The 5,191-nt window shown below is 36.7% G+C and overlaps 2 non-coding genes across 2 annotated transcripts; both read right to left on the minus strand.

Moving 5' to 3' along the window:
- Positions 1 to 2,618: 2,618 nt before the first annotated feature.
- TRNAQ-CUG (transfer RNA glutamine (anticodon CUG)) lies at positions 2,619 to 2,690 on the minus strand. The gene has a single exon. It is a non-coding gene; the product is annotated as a tRNA-Gln (tRNA).
- A 612-nt stretch (positions 2,691 to 3,302) lies between these two features.
- Positions 3,303 to 3,374, minus strand: TRNAQ-CUG (transfer RNA glutamine (anticodon CUG)). Its single transcript has one exon. It is a non-coding gene; the product is annotated as a tRNA-Gln (tRNA).
- Positions 3,375 to 5,191: the final 1,817 nt, after the last annotated feature.

Raw genomic sequence — 5,191 nt, forward strand, 5'->3', positions numbered from 1 at the left:
ACAGGTCGGCTATCATTCAAAATCTACCACCCACAATAATCAAGAGGGCATAGCTTCTGTGCCTGCATGATCACCAAGATGTACAATTATTTTTATTGCAGTTATATAACAAAAGCTAGAACCCTGCATTTGGAAAGGGAAAATACTATTAACAACTCAATGGGAAAAAACTGGGAAATTAAATTATGAATTTCAGTTGACTGAAAACTTAACTGTTGTAACCAGTGTCAGGCAGCTACTGCCAAGGCAAAAAGACTGTAAATTAGTTTCCAATTGGATAATCTACAATGTGGATCAAACTAATTTCCAAGGTATGTCTGTACTGAACACCCTACAAGCTGGAAGTAGAGCCAGTGTTTGCATTACATGCCATAAAAAGACTCTTTAAATTTGTTAATTTTATATGCCCTCAATTAAATTGGTTTAATTATCTCTACGAGAGAATATTATCACATTCTTTATGTTGTTAAATCGTGTTTATGGCGTACAACAATCACTATCAATACATTACCTCATTGAAAAAGGATTACACTCAGAAGGAAGTAATCTGTGGCAAGGTCCCACTGAGAGCTGAACTTGGATTGCTGGATTCAGAGTCCAGAGTGCTAACCATTACACCATCGAACCCTTGGCAGTAGAGGTCAGTTTGGATATTTCTGCTAAACAGGCAGTACGTGTAATTACAATAACAGGTCGGCTATCATTCAAAATCGACCTCCCGCAATAATCAAGAGGGCATAGCTTCTGTGCCTGCATGATCACCAAGATGTACAATTATTTTCTATTGCGGTTATATAACAAAAGCTACAACCCTGCATTTGGAAAAGGAAAATACTATTAACAACTCAATGGGAAAAAAATGGGAAATTAAATTATGAATTTCAGTTGACTGAAAACTTAACTGTTGTAACCAGTGTCAGGCAGCTACTGCCAAGGCAAAATGACTGTAAATTAGTTTCCATTTGGATAATCTACAATGTGGATCATACTAATTTCCAAGGTCTGTCTGTACTGAACACCCTACAAGCTGGAAGTAGAGCCAGTGTTTGCATTACATGCCATAAAAAGACCCTTTCAATTTGTTGATTTTATATGCCCTCAATTCCATTTGTTTAATTATCTCCACGAGAGAATATTATAAAAAGCATTTGTGTTGCTAAATCGTGTTTATGGCGTACAACAAGCACTATCAATACAATACATAATTGAAAAGGTACTACACTCAGAAGGAAGTAAACTGTGGCAAGGTGCCACCAAGAGTTGAACTCGAATTGCTAGATTCAAATTCCAGAGTGCTAACCATTACACCATGGAACCCTTGACAATAGAGTGCAGTTTGGATATTTCTACTAAAGAGGCAGTACGTGTAATTACAATAACAGGTCGGCTATCATTCAAAATCGACCTCCCACAATAATCAAGAGGGCATTGCTTCTGTGCCTGCATGATCACCAAGATGTACAATTATTTTCTATTGCGGTTATATAAAAAAAGCTAGAACCCTGCATTTGGAAAGGGAAAATACTATTAACAACTCAATGGGAAAAAACTGGGAAATGAAATTATGAATTTCAGTTGACTGAAAACTTAACTGTTGTAACCAGTGTCAGGCAGCTACTGCCAAGGCAAAAAGACTGTAAATTAGTTTCCATTTGGATAATCTACAATGTGGATAATACTAATTTCCAAGGTCTGCCTGTACTGAACACACTACGAGCTGGAAGTAGAGCCAGTGTTTGCATTACATGCCATAAAAAGACCCTTTAAATTTGTTGATTTTATATGCCCTCAATTCCATTCGTTTAATTATCTCTACGAGAGAAAATTATCACATTTTTTTTGTTGTTAAATCGTGTTTATGGCGTACAACAATCACTATCAATACCTCATTGTAAAAGGATTACACTCAGAAGGAAGTAAACTGTTGCAAGGTCCCACCGAGAGTTTAACTCGGATTGCTGGATTCAGAGTCCAGAGAGCTAACCATTACACCATGGAACCCTTGACAATAAAGTGCAGTTTGGATATTTCTACTAAACAGGCAGTACGTGTAATTACAATAACAGGTCGGCTATCATTCAAAATCGACCTCCCACAATAATCAAGAGGGCATTGCTTCTGTGCCTGCATGATCACCAAGATGTACAATTATTTTCTATTGCGGTTATATAAAAAAAGCTAGAACCCTGCATTTGGAAAGGGAAAATACTATTAACAACTCAATGGGAAAAAACTGGGAAATTAAATTATGAATTTCAGTTGACTGAAAACTTAACTGTTGTAACCAGTGTCAGGCAGCTACTGCCAAGGCAAAAAGACTGTAAATTAGTTTCCATTTGGATAATCTACAATGTGGATAATACTAATTTCTAAGGTCTGTCTGTACTGAACACACTACGAGCTGGAAGTAGAGCGAGTTTTTGCATTACATGCCATAAAAAGACTCTTAATATTTGTTAATTTTATATGCCCTCAATTACATTGGTTTAATTATCTCTACGAGAGAATATTATCACATTTTTTTTGTTGTTAAATCGTGTTTATGGCGTACAACAATCACTATCAATACAATACCTCATTGAAAAAGGATTACACTCAGAAGGAAGTAAACTGTGGCAAGGTCCCACTGAGAGTTGAACTCAGATTGCTGGATTCAGAGTCCAGAGTGCTAACCATTACACCATGGAACCCTTGAGAATAGAGTGCAGTTTGGATATTTCTACTAAACAGGCAGTACGTGTAATTACAATAACAGGTCGGCTATCATTCAAAATCGACCTCCCACAATAATCAAGAGGGCATAGATTCTGTGTCTGCATGATCACCAAGATGTACAATTATTTTCTATTGCGGTTATATAACAAAAGCTAGAACCCTGAATTTGGAAAGGGAAAATACTATTAACAACTCAATGGGAAAAAACTGGGAAATTAAATTATGAATTTTAGTTGACTGAAAACTTAACTGTTGTAACCAGTGTCAGGCAGCTACTGCCAAGGCAAAAAGACTGTAAATTAGTTTCCAATTGGATAATCTACAATGTGGATCATACTAATTTCCAAGGTCTGTCTGTACTGAACACCCTACGAGCTGGAAGTAGAGCCAGTGTTTGCATTACATGCCATAAAAAGACTCTTTAAATTTGTTAATTTTATATGCCCTCAATTACATTGGTTTAATTATTTCTACGAGAGAATATTATCACATTTTTTTTGTTGTTAAATCGTGTTTATGGCGTACAACAATCACTATCAATACCTCATTGTAAAAGGATTACACTCAGAAGGAAGTAAACTGTGGCAAGGTCCCACCGAGAGTTGAACTCGGATTGCTGGATTCAGAGTCCAGAGTGCTAACCATTACACCATGGAACCCTTGACAATAAAGTGCAGTTTGGATATTTCTACTAAACAGGCAGTACGTGTAATTACAATAACAGGTCGGCTATCATTCAAAATCGACCTCCCACAATAATCAAGAGGGCATAGCTTCTGTGCCTGCATGATCACCAACATGTACAATTATTTTCTATTCCGGTTATATAACAAAAGTTAGAACCCTGCATTTGGAAAGGGAAAATACTATTAACCCCTTTAGGACACAGCCTGTTTTGGCCTTGTGGACACAGATGATTTTTTCAAATCTGACATGTGTCACTTTATGTAGTAATAACTCCGGAATGCTTTTACCTATCCAAGCGATTCTGAGATTGTTTTCTCGTGACATATTGTACTTTATGTTAGTGAAAAAAATGTGGTCGATAAATTTAATATTTATTTGTGAAAAACTTCAAATTTTGGCAAAAATGTGCAAAAATTAGCATTTTTCTAAATTTAAATGTATTTGCTTATGAAACAGATAGTAATACCACACAAAATAGTTACTAGTTAACATCCCCCATATGTCTACTTTATGTTTGCATCATTTTTTTTCACGTACTTTTATTTTTCTAGGACGTTACGAGGCTTAGAACTTTAGCAGCAATTTCTCATATTTTCAATAAAATTTCAAAAGGCTATTTTTCCAGGGACCAGTTCAGTTCTGAAGTGGCTTTGAGGGCCTTATATATTAGAAAGTCCCCATAAATCACCCCATTTTGAAAACTGTACCCCTTAAGGTATTCAAAACCACATTCAGAAATATTTTAACCCTTTAGGCATTTCACAGGAATTAAGGCAAAGTAGAGGTGAAATTTACAAATTTCATTTTTTTTGCCGAAATTCATTTGTAATAAAAAAAAATCTGTAACACAGAAGGTTTTACCAGAGAAACGCAACTCAATATTTATTGCCCAGATTTTGCAGATTTTAGAAATATCCAACATGTGGCCCTAGTGCGGTAATGGACTGAAATACCGGCCTCAGAAGCAAAGGAGCAACTAGTGGATTTTGGGGCCTCCTTATTTTAGGAATATATTTTAGGCACCATGTCAGGTTTGAGGAGGTCTTGTGGTACCTAAACAGTCGAAACCCCCCCAAAGTGACCCCATTTTGGAAACTACACCCCTCAAGGCATTTTTCTAGGGGTATAGTTAGCATATTGACCCCACAGTTTTTTTGCAGAATTTAGTGGAATTAGTCTGTGAAGATGAAAATCACCTATTTTTCTGTGGAAACATAGAATTTTTTCATTTTTACAAGGAATAAAAGCACCCCAATATGTGTAAAGCAATTTCTCCCGATTACGGCAATACCCCATATGTGGTCGTAAACTGATGTTTGGACCCACAGCAAGGCTCAGAAGGGAGGGAGCGCCTTTTGGATTTTGGAGCGCAGATTTTGCTGGATTGGTTTTCAGTGCCATGCCGGGTTTGCAACGCCCCGGAGGGACCAAAACAGTGGAAACCCCCCAAAAGTGACCCCATTTTGGAATCTACACCCCTCAAGGTATTGTTCTAGGGGTATAGTGAGCATTTTGGCCCCTCAGGATCTTTTTTAGAGCTAAGGTGACCAAAAAACAGCGATTTTGGCGCTTTAAATTCTTTATTTATTACAGCATTCACCGTGCGCAATAAATTACGTTTTAATTTATTCTGCCGGTCGGTACGATTATGTCGATACCATATGTATATAGATTTTTTTAAGTTTTGCAGCGTTTGCACTATAAAATTAAGTTTCTATAAAATAATTTATTTTCTGGGACACGCTATTTTGAGCCGTAACGTTTTTATTTTTTCGTCAAAAAAGCTGTG

The sequence above is a fragment of the Rhinoderma darwinii genome, chromosome 3 (assembly GCF_050947455.1).
Source record: "Rhinoderma darwinii isolate aRhiDar2 chromosome 3, aRhiDar2.hap1, whole genome shotgun sequence".
In the NCBI taxonomy this organism is placed as follows: domain Eukaryota; kingdom Metazoa; phylum Chordata; class Amphibia; order Anura; family Rhinodermatidae; genus Rhinoderma; species Rhinoderma darwinii.